The sequence below is a fragment of the Pezoporus wallicus genome, unplaced genomic scaffold (genome assembly GCF_028554395.1).
Source record: "Pezoporus wallicus isolate ANWC-B61680 ecotype Strahan unplaced genomic scaffold, APGP_CSIRO_Pwel_v1 contig_2492, whole genome shotgun sequence".
NCBI lineage: Eukaryota > Metazoa > Chordata > Aves > Psittaciformes > Psittacidae > Pezoporus > Pezoporus wallicus.
This window is the reverse complement of record NW_026637796.1, coordinates 2724219-2745385: the sequence shown is the minus strand read 5'-3', so window position 1 is coordinate 2745385 and position 21167 is coordinate 2724219. Positions and strand designations below refer to the sequence as shown.

The 21167-nt window shown below is 41.2% G+C and overlaps 1 protein-coding gene across 7 annotated transcripts in view; it reads left to right on the top strand.

The window, feature by feature from the left end:
• The window catches only part of CUNH4orf19 (chromosome unknown C4orf19 homolog), a 267441-nt gene extending 253836 nt beyond the window's left edge, over positions 1 to 13605 (top strand). For all 7 annotated transcript variants that reach the window (XM_057407620.1, XM_057407618.1, XM_057407617.1 and 4 more), the window contains one exon: positions 13596 to 13605. The gene's annotated coding sequence lies outside the window, so the exon portion shown is untranslated. The remainder of the gene's footprint in view (positions 1 to 13595) is intronic.
• Positions 13606 to 21167: the final 7562 nt, after the last annotated feature.

Genomic DNA, 21167 nt, shown 5'->3' with positions numbered 1-21167 from the left:
GTATGTGCCTGCACAGTGCAACATCAGGACCAGCTGCCTGATCTATTCTCAACATATCGGTCAGTCATCCCTAATGCAGGCTACTGGACAACTGAAAATAAACTGGTGAAGAGCCAAAGCTGAGAAATGCATGTCTACTGCTGGTATCATACCTACCATGAACTTGTTTATACAGGCAAATATCTCATTATTTACCTGCAGGTCATTTAAGGATAGGACAATAAAGAATTGCATCAAGAAGGACTAGGTTCCATTTGGGGTTACAAAAAAATTCTGTATTACCACAAATCATCAGGACTTTGTCTACACACTTACTTGATTTAGGCTGAGACTCATAGTGCTAATAGGTGACATATTTATTCATTACTGGTTATCTTACAGGAAGCCTGAAATAGGAAAATTTAAGAAGGACATTAGAGACAAGAAGTGGATGGGGCTGATGCTTTAGTTAAAAACAAACAAGCAAAAAAAACAAAAAACAAAGGAAATGAGAAATTGATTAATTTAATTTCCTAGAATATTGCAGATAGTAATCCAGCACAGGGTGATTTAAATTCTGGGGATACGTTATAAGAAAATCTGCCACAAGTCAATAAAAGATCAGATTAATTACTGACTTGAGACCAGACAGTGTTTGTGTCACTTTGCCTCCAGAGGGTTTGAAAATGTATAGATCAATTTATAGACTGCTTATCAGGAAAATTTTCATTTTACTTTGTAACCAAAGGGATCGCAGTACTTGCCTGGTGACTTCTTTTCCAAATGGCTGCATATTTCTCAGGAGATAATCTTATTTAGAAGTGAGATGGATAGCCCACAGCATCCATAGCCCTTCCACAATTAAGTGTTACTGCTTGAAAGTTCATTTCTAGCCTGTGTTTGCCCCACTACAACTCGCAGCCTTTGAACTTTATGTTACTTTTGCCATATTGAACTCACTTTCATTTTTGAAATGCAGAGTACTCTCCTTGGGACAGCTAGAAGGTCACAGTGGACTGATGGCAGCTCAATACACAGGGCTGCCAGAGGCCTCTGCTCTTTCTCAGCTCTGCCATCAGCCACTGGCTGGTTCAGTCAACTCCCCCGTGACTAAATTAAGGATAAAAATCTCTGTGAAATGCAACCAAGGAGAGTGTTTAAATAAAACACCACTACCCCTGCCAATTATTTTCATCTAAGTAGATTGATACATTGGGTAAGTTCCCCTAAACATGTACTTCCTAGATACGCACATAAATACAGCTGCTTCCTGTGATCCTGGATGTACAGGAGCTTGCACTGGCACGTTTTATCACAGCTCACCAAGGGTCCCAGGGAGCAACGGGTTGGTATCCCATGCTCTTCCTTGCTCGTCTGCCTGCTGGTCTCCCCGAGACTGCAGAGCTGCAGGTTTCACACAGCCAGACATGCCCCAGCCTCTGGGAACCCGAGTGCCAGTAAGGAGCCACTCTACAGCAGAAACGGATGTAGAGTCATTGGAGAAATGGCCTCGTCATTGACTGGCAATCTGGCTGGATGAAGTTGAATTAGAAAGATATGCCAGCAATATCTCGCCCAGGCTCTTATTTTTCCATCTTGCTCAATTAAAATAGTATTATAACAATAATATCTGATTCTGGCAGTACTCAGACTGCAGGGGAGTAGTGCACAGCGAAGCTCAGACAGAGTTGATTTTAAATTTAAAATAACTTTTTTCAAGATAATGACATTTCAGTAGCGGGCTTTGGGATATTTGAGGGGTTCATTTTTTTAATAAAGAAAATAAAGCCCATTAATTCTAGATTTGATTACCAGACAGCACTTGTGCTGGTTTTAGCTGGAATAGTTGACTTTCTTCACAGCAGCTGGTATGGGCTATGTTTGTGATTTCTGCTGCAAACAGTGCTGATAACACAGGGATGTTTTTGCTACTGCTGAGCAGTGCTTACACAGCTTCAAGGCCTTTTCTGCTCCTCACACACACCCTACCAGCAAGTAGGCTGGGGATGCACAAGGAGTTGGGAGAACACAGCTGGAATGTGTTCTGACCCCAATTGACCAAAGATATTCCAGACCATATGGCATCATGCTCGTCAATAAAACGAGGAGGGAGATTGGTGGAGGTCACTGGTCAGGGACTGGCTGGGCATCGGTCTGTTGGTGGTAAGCAGTTGTCTCGTTTGCATCAGTTGTCTTTCTTGGGTTTTATTTTTATCTCTCTTTGCTATCCCCACCTTTTCCTTACAATTTATTGTTGCATTATTATAATCATCATCATAAGGAATGCTTGCTGCAATGAGATGTATAGCCTTACTACCTGTGAGCAGAAAACTTTAGGGCTTTTGCAACCATGTAGCTGTGTAATGTGGCCCTGGCAGTGCTAGAGCATAATTTCTATAGTAATTGGATCTATAATAATAGTCAGTCGAGAATTAGGCTGCTAAATTTTTCATTATACTAACAGATTTTGGATTTACTTATCCATGAGGATATCCATGAGGAAATCAATTTACTTATCAATTAGGAAGGTGTGCTTCCTACTTATTAATTGCTTATGGCCTTCAAAGGCACTGCTGGAGATTCCTTTAGTGCATAATGTCAGCAAAAAGTTTATGAATTATTTAAAAACTTCAAAATCTTAAAAAAAAAAAAAGGTTAAATACACCTATTAAATCTTGTGTTTGCTTTTTCTGATGGGAGTGAGTTCCACCACGAGTGAGAAATCCAGAAAGTGATTTTTTTTGTTGTTCTTTGCTTTCAGTCTTTACTTGTCTGGTAAATACTTCTATTCCTGAATAGGAATTGATTAAACACAACAAAAGCAAGGCATTGCAAACCCTCTCTACACATTTACCACAAGCGAATTCAAACCTCCGTAAAATCACTAACCACCCTTCTTTGCTGTTGAAGTGTAGGTGGGGGTCTATGCCTGTGTTATCAAGAGGCCCCTATGAGCCGGATCAGATTGTCAGACTGAGGTGGGAAAGAGAAGCACTGAGAGATGACCCAAAGAACAGGACACAGCAGCAGCGTGTGACAGCAGTGCAGGGGATTTGTAATCCAGGCCTCCTAATTTCACACCTAGTGCTCTTTCTACTGGTTGATACGATGTCCCTCCCAAACCAGCTACATCTCTCAGACTTGTGTAGAACACCCTTCTTAGTCCCCCCTCTCTTCATTCCCCTGAACCCCAGCACCTGAGACTTCCCCTCCTCATGGCTTTCTCTGTTGTCAGAGCTGAATGTGCTTTGGCAACATAGCACCAGAGAGATTATTTCTTCCGTTATGGAACCACTTGACAGCACAAAATAAGTTCCAAATGAATACAGAGCCCTTCTGCAGGGATTATACAAAATCCCTACTTGTAGCTACCTCTCAGTAGTTGTTGCATGTATCTCAGCATCTATCAGCTCAGGATGCCACCAGAAGGACGCTCTTCTGGCAGCATTGCCTTCATTTTACTTTGTGTTTTTCTCTAATACTTCTGTGTACCCCGAACTGTGAACATCACATTCACAGTGACAGCACTGACAGGACTCCTGCATTGAGAAGTCTGGATTATCAGGAAGATGTGACAACTGCACTTGTGACATCTGACCACAGGTAGGAATAAATGCATAATTATGATATTGCTTTTGCTTTATGATAGACAGTGCATGTGAGCTTTGGCTGGCTTCAAGAAGGTTTGCTATCACATTAATGTAATGAGATTAAGCAATGGTAAAAGGCCATTAAGAAGGGAAGAGCGAAGCTCCAAAACTTTGCTTAATAAATTAACAAAAGGCCTAAACATCTTTAATTCAGCCCCTTTGGCATACCTCCTGTGATAATACTTTCACTACCTGACCATACGCTACTTTCTCAAGAGGCTTTATTCTTCATTCAAATCACAGCTGATTCTCTTCAACACTGGTATTTCATGATATTACTGGAGGAGAGGAATGTGAAAGGTAGGATGTATGGGAGTATTTCACCTAACGTACAGGCAAGGGGTATTTATTTTAGGTGTAAAAACAGAGGTGAGGCCTTGAAATCCAAACATCTTCAGAAACAGAAAGAATGGAAGTTCTTCTTTTATAATACTTATTAATATATAAAATCAGATTAATGACAAATGAGGTTTAGGCCTATAAGGTTCAAGAGAGGTGAATTTTTAAACTGGCAGGCAAGCATTCATTTTGCTAGATTCAAATTCAGGTCACTAGCTATTGCTGGAATGCAGCTTTCATTCTCCCTCCTGACTATAAACAAATAAATTAACCCAAATCTTATTCTGGCCGTCATGGATGTCTTTTGGCCTGATGTTGCTTTAGAAAACAAATAGACCTACAAAAAAAAGAAACCTTTTGTGCTGAAGTTGCAAGAAAATGTAAGAAGCTAAGAGAAGCATCCAAGTGCAGACAGATACCTCAGGTTGTCTTACCTGCAGTGCTGAGATCCCTGCATAACCAGTCCAGTTTTCGTATAATTGCGTATTACCATAGAATCATAGAACAGTTTGGGTTGGAAAGGCCCCTAAGATCATTTAGTTCCAACCCCCCCTGCCATGGGGATTGGTGCCTCACACTAGACCAGGTCACCCAAGGCTCTGTCCAACCTGGCCTTGAACATTGCCAGGGATGGAGTTATTATGAAGTTATGATGGAGTTATTATGAAGTTCTTTGTGTAATGATAGAGAAATCATATGCAGCAATCACTTGTTATAGCTATTTGCTTCCTGTAATTTTGTTCTGGGGGAGGCTGACCCCATTAGAAGCAAAACAAGGCAACTTACTACATTTGATTTATAGCACTTTGCTTTGCAGATATTGGAGGCAGCCACCTGTAGCTTCATTACCCAGCAGTGGATGAAATAAAAACCCAGTTTTCAAAACAGCCTTTTCAAATAGTTTTTTTTCCTGCTGAAATCTAAGAAGATGCAAAGGCACAGACACAGCCGTAAAAGGACTACAGAGCTGCAGTGATTACATGTCCCTGGAGAGGGCAAGAAAACAGGAAAGGGAGCCAGCCAAGAGGCATAGTTAAGGGAAGGTTCACAAACTTCCCTATTACTTTTGGGATTGTTTCCAAGCTCTAAAGCTAAGAAAGAAAAACCTGGACTTGGCAAAATAAATCATCTGCACTGTACAATACGTGATGTTTCAGGATGAGTTGTGACATTTAGTAATACCGTATGTCGTGAATGGCACCGAGGGAATAATCCACAGAAATGCAGCTGCTTGGAAATTGCTTCCAAGACCATTTCTAAATGAACAATTAAATCAAAATTTTGCCCATTTCATAAGCACTGTAACACAAAAATATTGTTTTCTGTTCACAAAAGAGCTATTGCAAAAGGGAAATCTTCTCAAAAGTATTCTTACTGGAAATTACTTGGCTGAGATCATTTTGATATTTTTCATAATTTTTTTTGAGATGGTTGTGACTAGAAGAAATCAATCCTATGATACTGTTCTTTATCAGTAATTAAACTTAGAGTGTTTTTTTTTGTCACAAATATGCAAGAAAAGCAAGTTCAGTTTATTACTTCCTCCAAATGGTCATATACAGATGGTACTTACAATTAATTTCTTACAGATAACCTGATTGTACCCAGTTTAAACTTGATCTGCAAGGAAAGGCATGTGCATTAATCAAGGGAGTTCAGGTATATTTACATTGTTTCTGCTCAGTGCTAGTCATGTGTGTGGGACATTATCCATAAACAGTAACGGAAAAATGGCTTTTATCACGCATTCTTCACTGTTTGTAATTTTTTAAAGAGACCTAGTGGAAAAAAAGACTTTTTCTCTATTGGAAGTTTCCTTTGCCAAAGTGTTTAAAAACGTCATTCCTGAATCATCTCAAAAGGTTTATAATGTCCAGCAGAAGTAAAATTAATTGCTGTAAATCTGTAGCTCTGTCATGTATCTTTTTATTGGTGACACTTGCCAGGACAAAATACTGTCTGTGATACCTGAGCCATGTATTAGCCTTTTAAGTAACTGTAGTTGATGTCATACCATGAAAGGTGATGTAACTAAAAAGCATTTATGGACTATGGTTGAAGGAGAAATGGACTTCTGCAATGCTACTTTTTCTCACTAGAATGAAAGAGGAAGCAGAAATTTGCTTCCAATGAAGATTTTATGTCTTTATGATAAGCTTGAGGTACAGCACACTTCAGCCAAGTTTGAGGAACTGTTGCTGTGTGATCAGAGCAATGTCTATGGTGAACTGAGGAACTACCTGCTGGTTTCTGGTCCTTTTGATGCCATAATTTACTTTCTATCATAGGTTACATGCTTGCTGCTACTGTGCTACTGTTTTACCATAAATTATGCAATCTGATTAACATGCCAGAAGCGCAATTGCAATAAACCCTGATAATTCTTGCATTCAAACCTGCAGGCTCATTGTGGATAATGACCATATACATTCCAGCGTTAGCTGAGACCTAAATTTTCATGTATTTTCATCCTACCTCTCACTAATGCTATCCCTGTTAGAGACCAAATAGTGTGTTCTGCATGTGTACACTTCCTGGGAACTGAAAACAGGCAAGAGTAAAAATGGCCCAGAGCCCAGGGAATCTCGTGAGTCTTTGTGTTTGTGTAAAAGAGATTCCTGGTCTATCTATAGGAGCTCTTAGATACTACCTAAATAAAATACAGTGCAGCAAATGGAAACTGCAGTGCATGAAACCAGAATAAGATTCATTTGAAAACTATCACTTGATTTTCCATGACATGCTTTCCCATTCTAATGCAGATTACATCTTTAGTAACGACATGTATGCATAGAACTATAATATCAGCATTTGACCACAGAGACACCTACCTGGCCAAGGAGAAAAAAAGGTAATCCCACCATCAGCTGTATTCTCACAAGGTCACCATTACACTCAGTTGCAATGAGTTAAACTTGGATTCTCCTCTCCCCAGACCACTGTCTTTCTAGTGTGCACCAGTGGCCAGTGCTGGTACATCTGTGCTGGTACATGGGTACTAGCACACACCTCCAAAAGCAGTAAAGGTATCCTTCTCTGGTGTATCCAACCAATCACCCCATGTCTGCAGATGAAAAGCATCTCAGAGACAGTATAGATATGATACGACCAGACTTTCAAGAAACTACATTCACCTGCATTGCTGTTGGTGCAGTTAAATGGAGAAATTAAAGCTTAATATGATAGTACAGTGGTGATAGACCATGGTCCACATGCTGTCCTGTCTCAGTGGAGTAATGAACTGCTCCATGATTGGAGATGTGTCTGTGCATGTGTGTGTATGGCAGAATAACATTTTCTGCACAAAAGCAGGATTTCTCCCAACCTTACATAAAGCAGCCTCCCTGTGCTGACTATAAAATTTGCCAGTGTTGCTGGAGAAATTAAAATCTCCTCTCTAGGCTGTGTCCTGCAATGTCTCTGGCTAAGATGAATCCTTCCATGGTGTGTCCAGAGAAGCAGCACGCCGGGGAGCTCTGAGGAGGCGAGCTTCATGCCATCCACTTTGTGAAACCATATTTAGATCCCACTTGTGATGGGCTCACCCTGCAGCTTTTGCCTCATAACCAAAGGCTTTAAAAAGGCTTTACACTTCCATTTTGAAATAAACCATTTAAATTCCAGTTCTTCCTGTGCTTTTCTGGCAAGATCTGAACTCTTGCAAACACAGGGGAGGACTCCAGGACAGCAGAGCATTTCCTCTTAGCACACTGTGTGCCAGGCACTATGTCAGAAGGCTGTTTTGGCAATATCTCTAGAGTTGATGAAGAAAGACTTATGCCTCCCTCTTTGCACCTGCTCAGGGGAGATCCAGCCACCAACATCATCCTGATATGGAATTCCTAGGAAAAACAGGAAGAAATATTCTTTGTTAGAGATTAATTTGGTTTATGGTGGCTCTCTACCATTGGGGTGAGGGGAGAGGCACACAAGAGCCTTTGTACTCTGCCCTTGCACTCATAAATAGAAATAACAGCCCCTGCAAGAGCCATGCCCAAGTCTTCTCCGCAGATACCCTGAGGTGTCTCCACATGTTCTAGGCATAACCTTCACTCTCTGGAATTTTTCTGCCTCTCCCATTTTGGGGCCTCTTTTGACAGTGCTGGCTACAGCCTCCTTCCCAGGCAGCCCTTATCTCCGGCATGGGTGCCTTGGCAAGGCACTGCTCCCATCCTGGCCCTGCCAGCAGCAAGAACTTGCCCAGGGGTAGTGATTCCTGACTTGTGAGGGTGCCAGGAGGGTGGGAAAAGCCACTCTCAGCACCCTTAGGGGTGAAGCACCCTGTTTCTGCCCTTCACCCTCACCCAGACCTGCTTACAGAGAGGACCTCTCCTTCAGAGCTGCTGAAGTGTCCCCTTTCTAAAGGGACAGCAGGCTGACCCCTGAAGATGGTGGTGGTGCCTCCTCCACAAACAGCCCTTTCTAGGCTACTTTTGAGGGATTTCTTTGCTACGTGGGGAGATGCTGATGTATGGACGTAGGTCAGGGCTGCACATCCTTATGTATTCACAAACCTCTTTACTCCTTCTTAAACCATCTAGAGGAGGTTAGAAGCTTATAACTGAGGTTTAAAAGGAACAGGAGAAATCCATATAAAAATACACACAGAAGTATTTTACCAGGACATAGAGCTGTTGGAGCAAATCCAAAGGAGGGCTACAAGGACGATCAGGGGCTGGAGCAGGCTGAGAAAGTTGAGGCTGTCCAGCCTGGAGAAGAGAAGGCTGCGTGGAGACCTCATAGCAGCCTTCCAGTATCTGAAGGGGGGCTATGGGGATGCTGGGGAGGGACTCTTCATTAGGGGCTGTAGTGACAGGACAAGGGTTAAACAGGTTAAAACTTAAACAGGGGAAGTTTAGATTGGATATTAGGAAGAAATTCTTTACTGTGAGTGTGATGAAGCACTGGAATGGATTGCCCAGGGAAGTTGTGAATGCTCCATCCCTGGCAGTGTTCAAGGTCAGGCTGGACAGAGCCTTGGGTGACATGGTCTAGTGTGAGGTGTCCCTGCCCATGGCAGGAGGGTTGGAACTAGATGATCTTAAGGTCCTTTCCAACCCAAACCATTCCAACCCGTGCTGTTCTGTGATACTATGATCAGAACTTTATACAGAAAGTTGCTTAAAAGAATATCCTAAGATTTGTGAAAAGAATGAATATTTTCCCCCTCAGAGTAGGTGGATATATACCTGGAAGTCTATGTTAAAAATATTCTACATACATTAAATCATAGTGGTTTCAGCTTTAATGTAGAGTTTATGTTATAGTAGAATAAACACCTCTCTTGCAATGATTTTCCTTCAGGGCACATTTTATTCTCCTAGTAGCTAATCAGAAAGGCTTTTTAATACTTTGGTGTTAGGCTGTGGCTCCCCCATCAGAGGATTGTTAGGCAGAAGACAACAAAGGTGTTTCCTTTCCCTCCTAACTACATTTTTTTTTCACAGGCAAGCGATAACGTGACTGTCTACATGATTTGAGTGTCAGAACAAGGTGTTTGCAAGGTCCATAGTGGCCATGGCTTAGTGGGATGGGTTGTTTTGGTGGCCTCATTTATGGAACTGTGCCATAGACTTGCAATGGGCATGTCAGAGGAGTCTGCCAGGCCACGTCATCTCACCTTACAGCTAACTTAGAAATGCTGTGTCCAGTCTTGCCTTATGCAAGCCCACAGTACACCCATCACTGCAACTTGCTGCAGTACTCAGTGAGAGTAAGAGTATTAATTTAGCTCTCAGAAGTGAGGAATATTTGTGCTCTCATGCCAGTGATATTCAGGCACATCTCCAGTAAAATAATATTCTTCTTTAAAAGGATATTCTCTAATATCAGGGCTTGAGATTTGCAAAGTGATAGCAGCATAGCCCAAATGAACAATTAAACTTTGGCAGACTACTTTTCAGTTCCCATTTAGAATAACAAGAATTATGTCAGAGTTTTATTTGATTAACATTCACTATCTGTGCTGATCAAAGGGCTATGTGTAAAAAATTAGCATTTTAGGAGAAGGCCTTTGATAGCCAGCAGTAAAATTCTCACATTCAGCTTGGAATCATTCCCATCTGAATTCTTTATTGGCTTATAATTTATGAAGTCTCATTAGTGAAATCAAACAGATACTAAGCACACCTAAAACTTCATCTTAACACAAAGTAGGCTCCACGTAGTTAAGTAATAGCTATTATTTCACTTCTTCACTCTTCCCCTCCTGCAGTTAGAATGATTGGTAGTTCAAGAGGGAAAGAGTCAAAGACTTCTCACAAGATGCTGCTTTAATCTCACCTCATGTTTTGTATGTGCCTTCTGAAAAACCAGGTTCTGACTCTCTTCATCAGGAGCTGACCCATTAATGGCTTGATTAAGTGGATCATGTACAGGAAGAAAAAACAGTAAATAGAATTGATCTCTTTAGCTGGAATTTTGCCTGCTAAAGCACTTAAACTGTGTTTTCCCTGTACTATCGATAGAATTCAAAGAGCACGGCTCATACAGCAGATGCTTTTTCAACATGTACAGTGCCACTGGGCACAGTACATGAGGGAATCTGACTATTTATTGACAATCAGTATACTGCAGAAATCAGGGAACACAAAGGGTAAGGAAAGATTACTGTAGCGGGACTTAGCTTGAGCTTGGGCTGTTTTTCAACACTGAGACTATGCAGTATAGAACATCCTTTTACAAATATGACCTTTAGAATATATTGCATTAGCCTAGTAATGCCACAAGGAATGTTTTATTTGGGTTTATGCAGTTTTAACAAAGGCTGGTAAGGAAGCATCCATCATTTATTACTTCTGATGGAAAATTGTATTTCAACAAATCAAACTTTTAATAGAAAAATGTCTAGAAAAAACTATCAGTATTTCACGGAAAAAAAAATGTTATAAAAGAAGTGCAAAGTTCATTGCTTTCAGGTGGGGAGTAAATGTTTTCCATTTGGAATTACAGAGCAGCTTGCATCTGGGAACGACGACGCGTTTGCCTGTGGTTCCCAGGCTTCTGTGATTCTGGCTCTCTAGGTGTAAGCACACCTATTGCACCTGCAGGGATGGTGCTGAAGAAGCCGCCTCAGCTTGCCATGGCAGGGAGCCTGCTTCCCATCACCCATGGAAATGCAGCAAGAACTGAGCACTGAGCTCATAGGATGCCATGCCACAAGCAGGTGACTGACTATTGTTTGCCCTGTTTGTCCCCGCAGCTGCAGTGAAGCTCTGTGATACATGTGTGTGCTGCCTGGTGCATAGGTGGCCCATGGAAACGCATGGCTGCTCCTTCACCAGGGACCATGAAACCGCAGCTGCAGTCGGGGGGAATGGTGGCCCCTTCAACAGTGCCTCAAGATGTCACTGGAAGAGAGGAGTCTCCCAACCCCAGGAGTAAGGTACTGGCCATCCTTATGCATTTGCTTCCACCATTTCAAACCAGGAGAGGCCAACACTTCATGGTAGCAAATGATTTCTTGTCCTCTGCAGTGCTCAAAGTGACTGGTTTACTGGTTTACATAGAAGCTGAGAGCTACAGATGGTGATAACAACAGAGCTTGCACTTACGCTGAGCAGCATTAGGTGATTACCTTGATGCGTCTACCAGGGTGTTGTTTCCTATCTAGTCAGTAATTATCCAGCCAATATGATCAGAGTTCTGGCATGAGAAGCTAATAGTACTGTTTCCTTTTACTGGCTTTTGGAGCAGGCTGATGAAAAGCAGAGTGACTGCGAATGCTTCATTGTTTTAAACTGCGTAAACCTGGCTGCATGGCGTGGAGGTTTTGTCACAAAGTTATATCAGAAATGTATTCTGTACGTTCACCCCACAGCTGAAAGGCTGCAGCAGTATCTGCTGGAGACTCAAGTGTCCCACAGCAGTAGTCATAAGGGAAGAAATGTGCCCACAGCCTCAGTCACGCACAAGAGGCAGATGGAAAAAATTTGAAACTTGATATTGAAGTCAAGATTCCAAAATTTTGTGGCAATTTAAGAAAAACATGTTTTCAGAAGTCAGATTTTCAAAGCACCTCACATAAAGCGTGAAAGCTGACAATCACTCCACGGTTTGCAAGAATCATATCAGACAACCTGGCCATTTTGCATTGGCAGAAGCGGCTGTATTTCTCTTCCAATCTTAATAAATTCTAATGCGGGAAGCGATATTTATAATACATTTTAAGCCATATTGAAGTAAATCTAATGTTTGACAGATTGTGTGTGAGCAGAAAGGAAGCAAAATCGTCCTACCATCACCTGATACAGTACTGGTTTGCAAGACAGTAGCTGAAACTGAAGTTGCGACCATGGTGGTTTTGGATTTAGATCAACAGCAAAGGTGCTCTGCAAGCATTCTGCAGGTTCTCTGCAACACGTTGGATCCTGAAGTTTTAACAGAAATTAATGCAACATAGCTGCATGCCAGCTGTCTACAGTAGTACATGGAATGTAGAAAGAGTGCAAGAGGTGACGAGGATAACAGACCTGAATGTGGCTCTGTGGAATTGCACCTGTCACAGGCACATTGCCTGTGAGCGATACCGTACATGAGGTGACAGGGGTTTGTCTCATGCACTGGAAATTACACAAGATACCTGCCCTGTGCAAGCCCATGGGAACACTACAAATAGTGGGAACTTACTGCAGCATTATGGACAAGTTTGAAGCTTCTTGGCACCAGCTGCACAGTCACTGCTGCTAAGGAACAACTGCCTTAGCACTTAATCCGACAATATATTGTTCGGGATCGGTGTAATAGTCATATGTGATACCGGATGTCGTCTGACGGTCCCTTGTACTCCAAAAATGGCTTGTAGCATTAACAGAAGTATTGAGTATTATAGTTTATGATAAACATTCCTGAATTTTTCTTGAAGTATTCCAAGAGGCTTTGAAAGCATTAACATTTTAGGGTGATTGACTTGGAATTCCAAAGTAAAAGAGAAAATTGTAGCTGAGGAAAGGGTGCTTCATGAAAAGTTTAAGGACTAAGACTTCCCATTATATCAAAGTTGTAGCTCAAGACGTGCACTGGCAGTGAGAAAGCTGTGAATTGCTCCACTGCTAAGGAAGTATTAGCTCCTGCAAAGTGTGTACCACTAGTCCTCAGAAACCTGGGTCAAAGATTTAAAGTATAATTATAACAATAATAGCCACAACATTCCCACACAGAAATCCCAAAATTAGTTAGGCAGATGAAAAGGGCAGACTGTACCTTTTTAACTCAAGCCTTCACAGCCTGTTGTTCAAAACCATCCTTATCTCAGCAGCTGAATGTGCTGTGGGTGATGCTATCACACCAAATAGCTACCCACCATTATTTACAAGCTTACTGTTTCAACTTTATATATGTAGAAACATAGAATGGTATATACAAAATCAGGCTACTGAGGATGCAGTGCATATAGCACAATCCACACATCATAAGGCAAGAGGACTGTAATTCGCTGGTCTCCAGTACAAAATAGCAAATTTACCTAATTTTGTATTGTAAGAGACCATTTAGCCCACGTGTTTGTTAGCCTAACACATGAAACCCTTTTTTCCTTGGCTGAGGGCCTGCACCCTGACCAGAACTATCTGTGCTGCTGTGGGTGGCCAGCCCTAGCCCTAGTAAGCAGCTGTATCCCTCCGGTGGCAGTTGTTAGCGCAGGTCTGTAGATTAGTGTGTGCAGCGACTGACAAGGAACTAAGAGTAAGCCATCATCTGCTGGTTAAGCCCACCACTGTCAATAGTTATATGAGGAGGATATGTACTAACTGGGTATGCATCAACTGAAGTGCAGGATCTCTCCCAGCCTTTGTGGAAAAGCCTTCTGATGAAAAAGAATAGCCTTTTATGTCACCAGCTCACCAAATAGCCATCTCATTCGAACCATCAGCACTGCTCTCCTAAATTCCTGCATTATTTTCCATGCTTAAAGAGCACGTGTTGAGTGGCAGCAGCTGAGACATACTAAAAGCCATCCAAGAAGCATGAAAAGTGACATCAGACTGTGTGAGCCTGCAATAATCCAATAATCGTTTTGAACACATTCTTTTATTTAGGCAGACTTTGGTTATTAGATTTGACACATATTGCACATATTGCAACAGTGATCATTATTGTGTAGCTGGCTAATCCTCAGTTTGAGGAAGGATTGATTTTTGCACTCTTTTTAAAAAGGCTGTCAATATAAGCGCTAAAGCTCTAAGTGTATGATATGCTTTGTTTTAACAGCATTATCAGAGAATTTATACAAATGATACGTAGATTTACATAGAGAGGAAAATATATACTGTGAACACAAAACCACATCACGGCCAATGATCAAAGTAGAAATGAGTTTGGTTCTCTGTGTACCATGTACTTGGAGTTAGATGACGGGTCTATTTTAGTAGGCAGTTAAGCATTTCTGTAAAGGCTGATGTAGAATCATAGAACCATTTAGGTTAGGAAGAACACCCTTAAGATCATCAAGTCCAACCTTTAATATAACACTGCCTAGTTCACCACTAAATCATGTCCCTAAGCACCACATCTATGTAATGAAGTCAGGAATAACGATGGGAGAAATATTAATTTAGGTCTATTTTGATGCATTTTTTGCCTAAGTGTAAAATTTAAAAAAAAAAAAAAAGTTAAAATCAGAAGTAAGGATGTATTTTTAATGTAAGTATTCACAGAACAGCCTACTTTTGCCTAACTACATAGTACCCAAGACATTCAAGACCAGGCTGGATGTGATTGTTAGCAGCCTGATCTGAGTGAAGATGTCCCTGTCCATGGCAGGGGGGTTGGACTAGATGACCTTTGTAGGTCTCTTCCAACCCAAACTATTCTATGATTTTCCTTACAATGTTTCTCACTAACTTGAAAAAACAATGCTCACTAGATCTTGCAGAATTAATCGGGTTTTTTTTACAGGTATCCAGACTATTAGAAAGTAGGTTAGAATAAAGTCACTGAAACGTAGTTATTAACACTGGAGTTTGACGAGCATCCCTTAACTAGGTCTTTGAGTATATTTTTCTTTTTAGGTTCTCAGAATGCAGGTTCACTATTTCTTTCTAATGTCTGTGTTTTAATCACTGTTCAGGTCACTGAAAGACTTTCAATTTCCATTCCTAGGGCACAGTGATGCTTCAGCCCAGACCACATGGTAGGATCCCATTCCTTTTCTAATATTCCCTTTTCACCTATGAATGAATGTTGAAAGTCTAGAGGCAACTTTCCCATCTAAACAGGGATCTGTGAGAGATTTTGAGGAACACATTTTGAGGAACACATTCAATATCAGTTTCTGCATCTAAGATCAGGCCTTTCTAATTTGCTGGTTTAAATATGCACTTAGATATTTAGTTTTGAAGTGCAAACATTCCTTCTTGCTAATGGGATGCACAGAAGTCACTGGTAAATTCGAATGATGATAATTTAAAAGTGAACACACACCCTTATATTTGTGACAAGCTTCTATGGCTGCAGGCTTCATACAAAACTAAAATAAGTCTTAGTAAGTTACTATCTAGGTAGTGAGCCTGAAAAACATTTTTACTGCTTCTTTGGTGTAACCATTTTATAATCAGATTTGTTTTGCTCTTGCACACCATATATTAAAATAGCCACCTTCTCAGCTTTTGAAAGAATGTGATGATGAATGCAGTCCAACTCCTAGGATATGTTAAGACTTTTCCTCAGTAAATCAGACCTAGATGAGAACCATGGCAAACCCTGAGACTTGATGTATTGTCGAGATGATGAGATTTCAGGACAGGACACTTAAATGAGAGTTCTTTGTCCTGAAAGTGATGTTGAATTTCCATGCTAAAATGCAATTCTCATGAAAATAACAGTAGACAAAAAACCCCTGTGTGGTTGATCAGCACAAAGTTTATACCACACTTAGGTCATATTTTAAAACTTAGTGAAGGACTTTACTTATGTGCAGATCTGTGGTTCTGCTTTGCAATATAATGATTTCCCACTGGGAATGGGAATTTGCACACAATATCCTATTATCATGCATCTCTCCAAGCTTTATTAGCTTGAGTGCAATACTACATGAACATATCTGGGCTGCCTTCAGACATGAATTGACTCATGCATAGCCAGTACAAAAATCATTGCTTTTCACAGCTCTGTAGGTTGTTCCCATGCATATTTTTCTGTATTGGTCCTTGTACGTTTTTATTACAGTCTATGTCCACTAATACTATATTTAGCCCTTTACTTCAGGAGAATCTCATCAACGTATTATATATTAATCAGAATTATTCATCAGTAACTTGTCCTGCATCAGTACATGGCAGCACTTGCACACGGAAAAATGAAAATTAATTTATTAACTCCGTATGGAAGATCATTATGAGGGTAGTCAAAACTGAGCAGAGTAGCAGAAATGAAAAGCTGGTTTAGCATTTCTTCCTTTATTTAAGTGAAATTGGTCACTGTTTTATACTGACTGGAAGGGAGTGGTGAGAGAATGTGAAATTTGGTTGATGACAAAAAGTGGAAATCTATTCATCCAAATACTGCTCAGGTAAGGGCTAGCATAAGTTTCTCATGAATTGACTGTCTTCAGAGGTGTCAAACTAACAATCTCACCCCTTTAGCCCCAGGCTTCTCTGACAGTTAAGATGCCAACAACATCAAATATGGTGTTACAAGTACTTGCTCACTGGAAGCCTCACTGATCTTTTGTGTCCCCTGCAAAGGGGGTTCCTGAACTGGACCCCAGAGATACGGTCACAGTGCAAAAGATGCCAGTCCGTCATCATCCGCTCCAATGGGAGCTGTTGTGCAGAGGTGGCAATGCCCCACTGGTGCCTCTGGCAGGAGGGAAGCAGTTTCTTACCAACATTTTTGTCACTGAACACCTAGAATCACTGATTCTCGTTGCAAGGTGTTGTCTATAAGATTAGTTTGTTGTTTGTTGTTTTATTGCAATCTATTAGTGCAATGCAGAGCACCCTACAGGCACAAATTACAGTCCTCACTGTAGTCATGAAACATTGCAATCAAAATTTCAAAAGATATTGGGCAGCCATCCAGTGTTAGATCCACCCTTCCTTAGGAAGATTCTCTCTCCACCAGCATGCCCTACCCCAATTCACTGTGAGCTAAGCTCTCCCCACCCTGAATAACAGCACTAATTAAGAAGGTTTTGGGCTAATTACATTTCATACTGCTGCTTAGGTTGACCTAATTTGTGCTTGGCAGGCACTGTAAGGAAAGTTAGTCAGTGAAGAATAAGACACTGTTGCAGTAAACAACTCAATGAAGGCAATATGTGGGCAATCTTAAACAGACATTTGTATCTCTTCAAAGGCGAAAACAAGAAATGGTGTTTCTTTGTTGTTAATTTTATAAGCACTTTCTAGGGCAAAATTAAATAGTATATTTATTGTAACACAAATATTGCCTGAGATGTGTGCAGAAAACTGGTGAATCATTTCCTGTTTGCTGCATTATCACTCCACAGCTTTCCCCCAGCAAGGAGAATGATGTTTCCCAAAACAAGCTACAAAGCACATCTGGGTGCTGTGTTTCATTTACTCTCCCAGATTCCTCTTGGCTGTGGAGGTCTGAAAGCAGTGGTGTATGTGGCATGCTGGGTGCTGGTGCAGACGCAGGGACCAGGGAGGGGAGTGGAAGGAGGCAGGAATCGATGCTCCACCCAGCCTTGCCCTTTCCTGCAAACCGGCACAATGGGAGATGGCACTGACTCGATGATGCAAATGCCTTGATGAAACTCACTTTCTCTTTGATGCTGCAGATAATAAACTGTTAGGGGGAAGAGGGAGCCTTAAGCTCCTTTCCTGGCTTACCTGGCACGTGGATTCCCATTGCAGTCCGGTGCAGGGACCTTCAGCAGTCCTGGCGAACACACAGAGTGCTACTAAAGTCCAGACAGGAATGACACAATTGCATTAGAAGGGCCTAAGTCTGAACAAGAGTCATGACACGTGTGGCTGCACTATGTCACATGAATGAATGAAGGTATTGTGCTTGGAGTAGCTCACTGCTCCCTTTGCTGAAGCACTGCTTGAAGGTCAGTGGCAAACACATAACCACAGAAATGTTGGACAAAGAGGGCTGTGAAGGTCATCAACTCGAAACTCTCTCTGGAAGCAGGACAGATGCCAGCGCTGGTTGAACAGGTCAGCTGTTACTTTGGTCAAGTCTGGAAACATCCACATCCTTCTTGGGCAACCTTTTCCACTGCTGCACTACCCTCCTATGATAATGTCTTTTGTTATGTCCAACCTGAACCTCCAGTTTGTGGCTATAGCTGCTTGTTATATCATCTACCACCTCTGAGAGCAGTCTGGTTTTCTCATCTGCTTTTGACATGTCAAAACACACACTGAAGCCAACTCTATCCAGCACTCTCCAGCACATGTAGGCAGGTATTTCATCACAGACTGAATTCAAGTTTGTCAAGAAAGATTTGCTCTTGGTTTACCTTTCTGTCCATACATGATTGGAAATGATTTCCAAGAGAACATGCTCCATGATCTTTCCAGGGACTGAGATGAGCCCCACTTGTTTACAGTTCCTCCTCCCAAGCCTTACTTCTTGCCTTGCCTAAAGATGGATATAACATTAGCCTTTTCCTAATAAGAACCAGAGATCCTGCTGCCCCAGCACCACCACGGTTTCCAGCTCAGCAGCTGTTTAGTAAACTTTTTTTTAATTTATTTATTTATTTATGTGCTTGTTTATTTATTTTTAATAGAATCACAGAATAGTTAGGGTTGGAAAGGTTCTTAAGATCATCTGGTTTCAACTTTCTGCTGTGGGCAGAGATGTCTCACACTAGACCATGTCACCCAAGGTGCTGTCCAACCTGGCCTTGAACACTGCCAGGGATGGAGCATCCACAGCTTCTCTGGGCAACCCATTCCAGTGCTTTACCATTGAAATGCAGTACAGGCTGCCACTTCTTGTAAATCTCAGAGATTTATACTCACAAGGGATGCAAAAGCAAGTTTCTAGTCATAAAGAGACATCATATCAGTAGCTTTACACAGTGAACTGAACTTTCTTCTAAACGGGAGTGACTAAAAAGCTGTAAAGTAATAGAGCTGTGTTGCCTTTTTACAGCCAGGAGACTAACACTCCTTAATCAATTCTCAAGAAGTGAACTTCAGTCAGTAAGGGGAAACCTTCAATAAAATCTTCTAAAAATCAATACTTCTGTTGGCTTAAAGTTTTATGAACATGTGAAACAAAGACCTGAAGTCAGCAGCAGATCTATAGTTAGAAATGTAGAATCGTAGAATCATGGAATGGTTTGTGTTGGAAGGGACCCTAAGGATTAAGAATCATCTACTTCGAACCCCTCTGCCATTGGCAAGGGACACCTTCCGCTAGACCAGGTTGGACAAAGCCCCATTCAACCTGGCCTTGAACACTTTTAGCGATGGGGTATCCACAGCTTCTCTGGGCAACATGTGCCAGTGCCTCATCACCCTGTGAAGAATTTCTTCCTAATATCTAATCTACAAAGAATACTAGCAAAAGCGTCCACAATCAAGCACATATAGATTAACTGAAATGCCTGGTGGGCAAAGGTGTAGCTACTGGTAAGGCTCCTCCGTTCTGTGTCATCCACAAAGAATTCTTGCAGTTAGGATATTTAGGATAAAAAATTCAGTGCCTCATTATACTATCTGAAATTATCAACCAGTGGTTACCTGTAGCACATTGACTGATCTTTATTTCAAGCCAGATGGAGAATTATTAGTGCTCTGCAGAAGAGACAGCTTTTTACTTTTAACAGAGAAGAGGTGCTAGAGACAGTGGGGAGACTGACAGGGTCCAAGCACCTCATCCTTCTCACAAATTTAGTGACTGTTGTCTGACTGTTCTGTAGCCTGTCCTCTTCTTGCAGCAAAGAGAAGGCTATGTGATACTGTTTTTTATTCAGTCCCTCTCTGCTTTCTGTCTGAGTTAATGGTAAGACCTGGGGGAGCATCTTTCCAAAGAGCAGATGTTCTGTGATCTTCTCTGAGTAAAAGTCAGTGAAGACTGACTGTGAATCAACACGTGATTCAAGATACCAGTTTGCCCTTGTAGAACATACCATCTGTGTCCTTTATTTCCTTCACTTAGACAGGGCTGCCCAATTGGAACATGAGTAGAGAGCCACTGAAAGGGGGATAGCTGTGCAGACAGAAGATTCACACAGAGTGATGACAAACAGTGATTATCTTCTTTTCACTGAATAAAGCTTGAGATTTTCAGCCCTTAAGATATATTTCAAAACTTGGATATTTTTTCCTGTTATTTCACTATAGAAGCCCTGCACTATTTCTTTTTTTTTGGGGGGGGGGGGGGGGGGGGCAGGGAGGGTTTAGTGCTTTTTGCCACCAACTTACCATAATGTAATTTACAATTCCTTTTTGGGTACTAGCAACAGAGTTGTACGATAGGAGCATTTTCTAAATTCCAGTGAATTAACTTAATGGTTATTATGCTTTAGTCAAGTTAAATTCTCCCTCCCAAAATATAGAGTTTACTTAATATAATTTAATTAATGTTTTGAGCATGCAGAATGCATATATACATTATATAGTTGAGTGTAAAAAACCCAGGATACACTCCTTATATGACTTCACATTGCCATTCATATATCACTTAATAATAAGGATGCTAAATAGCAGCTGGCATAAGGGAATTTACATCACATGAGGAGTTTTTATATAACAAGTGTTTCCTTAGTTTCTTAAGTCCCAAATGTTCTAATTGCTTAGTCAATGATTTAAAGGTTAGTCAAACGGTCACTTCTTTCCCATATTCCTTCTATCCCTTCTGATATCTGAAATCCATTTCTGAAATGACAGCATTAAATAATGCAATTGCAGAAGCTGAAAAGGACAATCAATCATATTTACCTAGGTTGTTTTAGCAAATAGACTTCCCTCTGACAAATGACCATTAAATCAGTTAATGGAATTAAATAAATTGTATGTGGAAAGTCTGCTCTATGCTTTGTATATCACCTCAGCTTTTGCCTATTGAATCATTTTGGTAACACGCATGCTTAGGTGCTGTGGGAGTGTAATGCTATGCCAGTCACCAAAAATTAGCTGCCAGTTTCCCACTGTTCATTCTTCAGAGCCAGTTTAATCCAATTTCATAGTGTTCTCCTCCCTGAGCTCCCAGTGAGCTGTCCTGCTCTATGCATGCTCTTTTTCCAAGTCACGATTATCATGAGATGATGACAGA